A 9381-nucleotide genomic window follows, 5' to 3' on the forward strand; every position below is an offset into this window, starting at 1 on the left:
TCGATCAATATTGGTTTGAAGTTGAGACTGTCTGTGAACAGGATTGCTACCCCTGCTCTTTTCTGAGGGGCTGGGGCATGTAGTATTGTTTTCCATCCTTTGGCTTTCAGCCTATGAATGTATTTATGAGTTAAATGTTTCTTGAATCCAGCATATTGTTGGATTTTGTTTTCTAATCCACTGTGCCAGTCTGTTTCTCTTAATTGGTAAATTGAGTCCATTTACATTGATGGTTATAATAGAGATGTATTGACTTAGATTGACATGTTATTTACCTGTTGTTTACTCCTTTTTCTCCTGTGTTTAATTGTTGGCCCTATTTAGTTGGTTGCTTCTTTTCTTGTTCATGGAGTTCTGATCATTTTGGTCCCTCTCTAGAACATCTTTCAGGAGCCTTGTAGGGTTGGCTTTGTCATCATGAAATTCTTTAGTTGTTCTTTGTAGTTTTTTGTCATGGAAGTATTTCATTTCTCCATCAAACTTGAAGGAGAGTTTTGCAGAATATAGTACTCTTGGCTGGAATTTGTTTTCATAGAGGACTTGAAGTACTCTGTTCCATGCTCTTCTTGCCTTCATGGTTTTTGAAGAGATTTCGGCCATAATTCTGATAGGTTTTCCTTTGAATGTGATCTGCTTCTTTTCTCTAGTGGTTTTCAGTATGTTATTCTTGTGCTGGATATCTGGGATCTTGACTATTACATGTTTTGGTATGTTTTTAATTGGCTTGTAGTTATTTGGCTTTCTGTATGCTTTGGTTACCAGAATTTCAGATTGTTTCCTCATATTTGGGAAGTTTCCTATTACTTCTGTCTGTCCTCCATATGTTTCTGTATTTGATTCTTTACTTCAGATACTATGAGTTCAGAGATTTCTTTTTTTGTTTCAGGAAAGAAATTCCACTCTGAGTTCCTCTATACCTTTCTGCTGTTGCTTCTTTCCTTTCGACACTATTAATTCATACATTTCAGCTAAGCTAGAGTCCTCTACACTTTTTCTGGGTGGGCATTGGGTTTCCTCCATATATTTCTGCATTTGATTCTGTACTTCAGATGCTATTAATTCAGAGATTTACTTTTTTTATTTCCAGTTTGAGTTCCTCTATACCTTTCTGCAGTTGTTTATTTCAGAAGCTCTTGATTCATTGATTTCAGCTCTGTAATTCCCAATTTGTTCTGTGCTAATGTCCTCTACACTTGTTTTGGATGGGCTTGGGGTCTGAGATTGCATTTTGCTCCTTCTCATTGTCATTTTATATAGCACTGTCTTCTGACCTTTGTTGTAGAGCTTTGGTGCAGTTATAACCTTAGCACCTACTGAAATTCAGGTGCAGATCTACAAAGTTTTTATTTATCCAGTTATGCCTGGATTGGGTCTCACTGTTGTGCTCAGCTCCTTCCTGCTGCAGCCCTTGGGAATGAAGCTGTTGTGCCTCTCTGGCAAGATGTTCTGTTCCTGGACTAGCTGGGTGGTTCTGTCCCCTACTGTCTCTGCAGGGACTGCAACTGCAGAGTTTCACCTCAGGCCTGTATGCCAGACCTGAGCTGAGTCTGAACGGAAAAGGGGAAGTAGGGGAAAGGGGAAGCTTTCCCACACACTCACCATGCCTGGGCCAAGGCTGGATCTGCGGGTCCTGAAAACATGGCAGGAGTTCCCACACCTTGGGCAAGTGTGGGCTGTGCTGTGGAGTGGTGGGGGGGTCCCCAAGGGTGCAGAAGAGGGTTTTACTCACGCTGCATGCCTGGGTCTGAACCGGAAAGGTCCCGCAGCCTCAGGGTAGCAGGAAGCTCTCCCACATTAACGGGCCTGGACTAGGGCTGGATCCTACATTATTTTTTAAGTTCCATTTTTTTTTTTATTTTTTTTCCTTTAAGCTTGTCAGACATTTTATTAATTAAATCCTTTATCTGCTTTTTTACATCCTATTTAAGCTCAGTGAATATCTCATGAAATCCTTTGTTTCTTCTTTGAGCCTTTCAAATATTTTAACCTTTTAGTTATTGAGTTATTTGCCTGAAATGTTCTCTATTTCAATGCCCATGAAATTAGATTTGGGGAAGTTAAATTTTTGGAGGCATCTTCTTGCCTTGTTTTCTCATTTTCAATTTTTTTTGTGCTAAGCATTAAAGATCAGTTAGGGTAGAAAACTGTCACCACTGTGGATATCTCTTTAGTTAACACATGGCTCTGTGATGTGACCTTGGCTTTGGTTATGTTTTCGTGTTCATGTACCTATGCCACCTACTCACTGTAATAGAATCAATCTTAGCAATGCATTGCAAAGAATCTGCAGTTATATCAGCATCTACAGGTATCTTTTCAGAAATTGAAAGAACTTAGTAATACATGTTTGTAATACGAAAAGCCCTACCCATGTTCCCTATTTACTTTGTTAGTCAGAAAGCTAAGCTAAGTCCTACTGATACTGCAGCCAAAATTTTACCAGTGTACTCTTTTCCCCTCAACTCAAATATGGAGAGACCTTGTCTTTGTCTTGTAGCACTTAAAGGTTGGGTGCTGAGCACCCATCCTTGTGGTTATGACTAGTAGGTGAGGTACATCAGTGCTTAATCCAATTCCTCTCCAAGAACTTTTTCTTTTTTTCTTTTTTTTTTTTTTTGTGGAACCAAGGATTAGAACTCAGGCCCTTGTGCTTACCAGGGAAGCACTTATTCCACTGAGCCATCTCCCCGGCCCTCCAAGAACTTTTTCTCTTGCCTACTGTGGAGTGAATTGGCTGGGGAGTACACATGGATTGCTCAGAGTAGATCTCATTTTGTCTGTAATGGGAACTCTCAGGTTTGAGTTATGCTCCTGTGGTCAGGACGAGCTGGAGGTTTTTGCCTTTGTCTGACAATTAGACATGTTCAATTGTATCAGAGATTGGAGGCACGGGAGGATTGGTTAGACACCCAGTCTTCTACTGATCTCTGGATGGCCTTCTTCATTCTCTTTCCCTATCCATCCATGATAATCCCTGAAGCTGCTTATACCTGCTCTGTCTTTGTCCCTCTTGGTGAGCACACCATGCAGCATCTTCTGACCATAGTGTCCCTCTCCAGCTTTCCACCTGTGCCAAATTCTGCCCATGCGTCACAAAAAGTCTCTATCCAGCCCATGAATTCAGTAACATCAAGGGCTCAATGGGCAAGGGCGCTTCCACTTATAATTCAGTAATATTGGGGGGATGAGGAGGGAGCTCACAGAGGCAGAGTTCAGCAGCTTTTGGTAGGTAGTAGGAGGGGTCCACATGGGCACCAAGTTCTGTTGCGTTTGGAGGACAGGCCACAGGCAGATATCCCATGAGCACAAAGCTTGGCATTTTAGGGAGGTATCGGGAGAGTGCATGCTCTGGCTCTGCTCCAGTGCTTTTTTCCACCCCTAGATCACACCAGTCACAGCACTGCTTGCTCCTGTGTTCCATAGCTCCTTCAGTGTCTGCCTCCAGGTCCCTAACCAGCACCATGCCCTTGTTCCTTTCTGATCACGGCTTGCTGATTGTAACAGAGTCACTACTGCCCTCTGAGTGATTGTCTGACTTGTGCTTTCCTTTTTGCCCTGATCTGAGAAGACCCTCTCTTGCGAATATCTTACTCACTGGGTTCCATCTCCAAGAAGGAAGAAAAAATAGATAGGGTACTGGGCGGTGGCTACTAAGCTGGGCACTTTTATAGTGACCTACAAGCTGCTGCTGCACTGGACTTCTTCTCTCAGGGTTATATCTTTTCCTAAGGTAGTATGTTGCTTGGACCTGTGCTATAAGCAATGCTAGAGTCCACAGGCAACTCTGATTTTTTAATTAAAACACTTCTGATACTATACTGGGATTCATCTAGTGGTCTTCTTCTGGTTGCCTTATTATGTTTGGATTTCTTTTGGCTCCCCATTTATGAGTACCTGCAGATCTTGGTGAGTATCTTTTGAACATCTCACAAGTGCTACTGCCACTAGCTCACCGTGATGTCTTCCCTACATAGTATTTTTAAAGCCTTTTTTTGCCTTCTTCTGTGAAGTATTAACAGTTTTATAGTTCATATTAAAACCATGAAAATTATTCCTGGCCCTGTTAATTAAAAATTACTAAAGTTAAGCCAAGTATAAAAGAGTAGAATTATAGGAAAATGGTGCTTCTTTTATAATATGAAGATGTATTTTAAGTGAAATTTGACAATTATTAGAAAAGCCATGTATAAAGAACACTTGAAAACTAATCTCAACCAAAGGTCAAAGTAGATGGTGACAGGGATCTGAGTAATAAGGAGAATGCTCCTTAAGGCTAACAAGGAAACTGGCTCAGTTTCATTTCCACTATATTTTATTGATGAGAAAAGTCAAAACCCACCTGAATTAAAGAGGAAGCAATATATATCCTACCTCTGCATAAGAGAAATAACCAAAAACATTCTGGTCATTTTCAACTATCCATACTAAATAATTTTTAAAACTGAAATAATGCTGCTTTAATATTTGAGTGAGGTTATAGTAGTTGGTGTTACTCCTTTCCAAAGAAATGCTAAAATTCTAACACAGGATGAAATGTCTTCATTAAGTACCAGTTCAAGATACATATGACATCTGTGAGTAATATGTCACTATTCATAGGAGTTTAAAATAAAGACGTATTGTGTTCTGCTATTAGAAAAAGACTATTAAAAATGCAGTCTGGCACTGTTTATTAAAACTGAATTTTAATATTTTTGTAATCAAAGAGGGAAATTTATTTCATGCAGGCTGTTATTATAACATGGTTTTGGCATTTTTTTCTAAAGAATATAAAGAAACAAGTAGTGTTTATCTTTTGAAGTGTAAAGAACTTTTTATATATAGTAGGAGGTTTAGGTCCACATAACAATCTTGAAGGATGTATCATCTGTCAACCAATAGAGTGTCTCCTGGAAGGCTCAGGGGGCATGGAACATATCATAAAATTCTCATGTAAGGAAATCCTTAAATCCAAGCACAAAGCTAGTTTAATCTTATCATAATTGAAGCAAATAGATGGGTTAACTGTGAAAAATTTATGAAATGCAGCATACTTGCTATTGTTGGTTTTATAATGCATTTTTTAAATGTTTGACTGTGAAACAAAGAAAAATTCTAAAGCTAGTGCCTCTCATTTGATTCTATGTATGACCATTTTGATTTCCACAATTCAAAGAATTTACTGCATATTTTGAGTGAATATTTTATTACTTTAGATGACCTGGTCATATCACAGGCTCTTACAACTCAGTAATTATAATTCCAATAAGGATGGTATATCATTTTATTTGCATGTCAGACACTGTACATAAATTATGATTTCAGGAGCCTCCTAAGAAGAAAAAAATTAGAATCAGTAGGACAAAATCCTTTGTACTTCAGTGTCCCTCTAGTGCCCTCTGTTGACAATAAATTAATGTTATGCCTGCTGGAAAAATATTCAGAGTACAACTCTAAATAGTGCTGAGCAGGCAATGAAGAGTAGAGTTGGAGTTAAGGGATAATAGGTTGCTTTGTCGCAATGAATGTGGTCTTGATGACATTGTATCAAGCAGTTGAATCTGTAATATTTGACAATGTTTTCATTTAATTTTACTTTCTTCCTATTCCTTTATCTTCTTTAATGATTGATAACTATCATACCTTATTTCAAAATAGAATTTTTAGTATCGATTCACATAAATTCAACAAATTCTGATTTTACACTCAAATTCTACCAGAAAAGATCACTCAGATGAATAGAACAAATCCATGGTTTGGTTGAGAATGTTGGACTAGCCCGTGTTGTATTTTTTGTTATATTGGGATTTCACCTATGTTAACCTAAATAGATTGTGTAGAAGGACCGGGGAGATGGCTCGGTAGAATAAGCGCTTGCCTGGCAAGCCCAAGTGTCTGCGTTCAATCCCCGTTTCCACCAAAAAAAAAAAAAAAAAGATTGTGTAGAATAATATTGAATGTCAAAATGAGCTTTGGTGAAAATTGAATGAGTGTGTGTGTGTGTGTGTGTGTGTGTGTAAAGCCAAATATTTCTCTAAAAATTAAAGGAACTTAAAGAAGAACATGAAGAATGGGGTGTGAGCCAATGATTGTCCTCATATCATGTAAATGCTGACACATTGTGGAATACTCACAGTAATATTGCTCTTATAAAGAGTGGATGTTATCTTCTATGACAAAAGGAACATTGCAGAAATGATTAAGTTACGGTCTTGAGATGAGATTATCGTGGACTGTCCATGCAGGCTCACTGTAATGATAAGGGTCTTTATAACATGAAGGGAAAGGATATTTGACTATTTGAGGAGATAGCGTTACAAAAGAAGTAGAGGTTGGGGCGATGCAGCATAGTACAAGGAATGTCGCAACCTCTAGAAGCTGGAAGAGGCAAGGAACAGATTCTTCCCTGGAGCTTCTAGAAGATACCAGGCCTTTCAACAAACCCTGTAAGACTCATTGCAGACTTTTGATCTCTAAAACTGTAAGACGATAACTTTGTGATGTTTTAAACCACGATATTTGAGATAATAGGTAGCCACAACAATGCAAAAAAGTACAGTTTCATAAACATAAAAATGTAAGAATTCTCTGCATGCATGCAGAAGGAAAAGTGACAAATTCTATTGTTTTTTATTCTATTAAGAAATAAATAGTGATGAGACAGTTTCAAAACAGGATAGTAGGACAGTTACAATAATTAATACATTGCATATTGTTGTCTTCATAGTACAAGATGCAAACATGATATCCTGTCCAAACACTATTAATACAAATCTTTCTTCTCACTGAATTAAGACAAAGTAGCTGTATATCTATCCTAACTATTTTGAATGTACAGATGCAAAATGGTCATTTATATCCCCCTTAACAAATTCTATTGTGAAGAGTGGAAGAAATTATAAATGAACTTGTTGGGGGTAAGAAATATACTAACTAGACTATGGATGCCTTGTATACAATGCTGAGAAGTTTGAACTTGATTCCTCAAGCACTGCAGAGCCTTTGATAGGTTTCAGAGAAGAGAGAAGACTAATAGTGCTAAAGTGCTATTACAACCTGTCTTATCTCTCTCCTTACAGTTAAGGTACTATAGTTCATACAAGAAGTGGATGCCTGAATTAAAACTTTAGAAATGGCCCTGGACAGAGGAGAGGGAATAAATAGAAGAAATATTAAGGAGGTGTAGTTGGAACTTTATAGTATAGGGCTTAAGGGGAAAATTCTAGGAAATATCCACATTTAGTTCAAATGATTGGCTGGATAATGCCACTGTTTTATCCAAGTACTATTGAAGGGTAAATAAGCCAGGAAAAATAAAAGAATTTTGAGCATGTATGAAGCATGAGGAACTTGTAAAATATAAATGTTAACAAGTTAGATTTTTTATTAAATTTAATTTTATTATTTCATTTTGAAAGGTAAAAGACAAAAGCAGGAACAAAAATCAGAAACAATGGCAGAAACAGGGTAATGTACAACAATACATATGTTACAGATTTTCAGAACAAGAATAACTCTAACAATGGTTGATATATTATTTATTTTTATCAGTTAGATATTTTAATCTAGAAGTTCAGACCAAAATCTGAGCAAAAGATAAAAGATATGAGAGTTGTTTTTATTGGTGTAATAGATGAAACCCTGAAAATACACATAATAGACATGATTGCTTAAAGATAAAAAACATGGAAAGACCACAGTGCCACAATGAAAAGATGGTCAAGGTCAGGATCGTGAGGAAAATTTACATGTAAAGGAAGGGTAGGCAGAGTCAGAGACAAGAAAGTAGAATTATCACCACCAGAGATTGTTTCTATAGAAACTGAGAGAGAAAAGGTTTTCTATGGTCAAATGGTATAATCAGTGTACACAGGCAACGTAGATAGAAAACAGTGAGAACCTTGACCATAGGAGTTTCAGTATTTGTAGGAACAGAAGTAAGATTGAAGTAGGCTGAACATGGACTGGGAATGAAGTAAATATAGGGTACTTCTCAATAGAATTATTTCACTTTCCCTTCTCCAGACTTTTTCTGGACAGGAGCAATCACAGGAGGGATATATAGGGTTTAAGAGGGGAGGGATTTTGACATCATTTGTTACTAGGGGAAGTGCTAGTAGGAAGGAAAGCACTATCGGTGAAGCAAGGTCTTTGATAGGAATTGCCTTCCACTAAGACAAAAGGGAACATGGGTACAAATAGAGCTGCGGGTAGGAAGATGAACCAGAAGTCCCTCAGCTGCTGGCCTAATTTTCTGGGTAAAATGGAAAGCAGAGGCCCTGCTGAGACTAGAAGTGGTAGTAAGAGAGGAGGGAGATAAGAGAGTTTGTAATAGCACTTTAGAGAAATGGAAGGGAGATAGGAGGAGGACCCTTGAGGCAGGGTCCAGCTGAGTCTGGATGTAACACTCATCAATATGCTGATATAATTTCCCTCAGCAGCAATAATTAGCCTCAGTTTAGGAGAAGAAAACTGTATGGGTAGATTATGCAAGAGTGACAAGTATTATGCACAGTGGATGATATGAATGAGGGAATCAAGAGAGGGAAAATTAATGGATACTTATAGCCCCAAACTAGAAAAAAATCTATATTTCTGTCTATAGGAACAATGGATTTTAAAAAAACCTTGGCATATGCATGCAATTAAATATTATCATTAAAATAAAAGTAACTGCTGATACACATGACATATATGAGGAATTGTTCATATATTCTGAATACATATCATTTGTCAAATATACATATTACAAATGATTTCTCACAATTTGTAGCTTTCTATTTTGTATGCCTAGGGGAATCTTTCAATAAGCAATCATTTTAAATTTTGATGAAAGCCAGTTTGCCATATTTTCTTTTATGGTTCATGGTTTTTGTATGCTAAAGAAATTTACCTACAGCAAATATGTGAGATTTTTTTATTTTTCTTTTGTATTTATTTATTTTCCAATACTGAGGTTTGAACTTGAGACCTTGTGCTTGCCAGGCAGGTGCTTATTCTTATTGCCTGACCCAAATTTTTCAATATTTTTTCCTTTAATTATAGTTTTAGCAATTACTGTAGGTTTATGAACCCTTTCAACATAAAGTTGTGTATGATGAAAGGTAAGGGTTGAGATTTTAGGTAACTACTTGTTCCAGCACTATTTGTTGGAATAGCTGCTTTTTCCCCATTGAAATATCTTGACACCTTTATCAAAAATAACATGTTACATATGAGAACTTGTACTGTAACGTCATGTACCTCGGTAGTGTCCCAGATTTTCTGATCAAGAAGGTTATGGGGCCAAAGAGGAAATTGATCGATGACGTGGAGTGTGCCTAAGGAGAGTCACATGAGGAGAAGACACTCTCTCGGGCTTTCACAGAGAGCACATTGGCCAAGCAATGGCCGTGACTCATC

The 9381-nt window shown here is 37.5% G+C and overlaps 1 protein-coding gene across 8 annotated transcripts in view; it reads left to right on the forward strand.

Moving 5' to 3' along the window:
- Cask (calcium/calmodulin dependent serine protein kinase) overlaps nt 1–9381 on the forward strand; it is a 514903-nt gene that overhangs the window by 175758 nt on the left and 329764 nt on the right. The gene's annotated exons all lie outside the window — the stretch shown is intronic.

This window comes from Octodon degus, unplaced genomic scaffold, assembly GCF_000260255.1.
Source record: "Octodon degus isolate 3935 unplaced genomic scaffold, OctDeg1.0 scaffold00232, whole genome shotgun sequence".
In the NCBI taxonomy this organism is placed as follows: Eukaryota; Metazoa; Chordata; class Mammalia; order Rodentia; family Octodontidae; genus Octodon; species Octodon degus.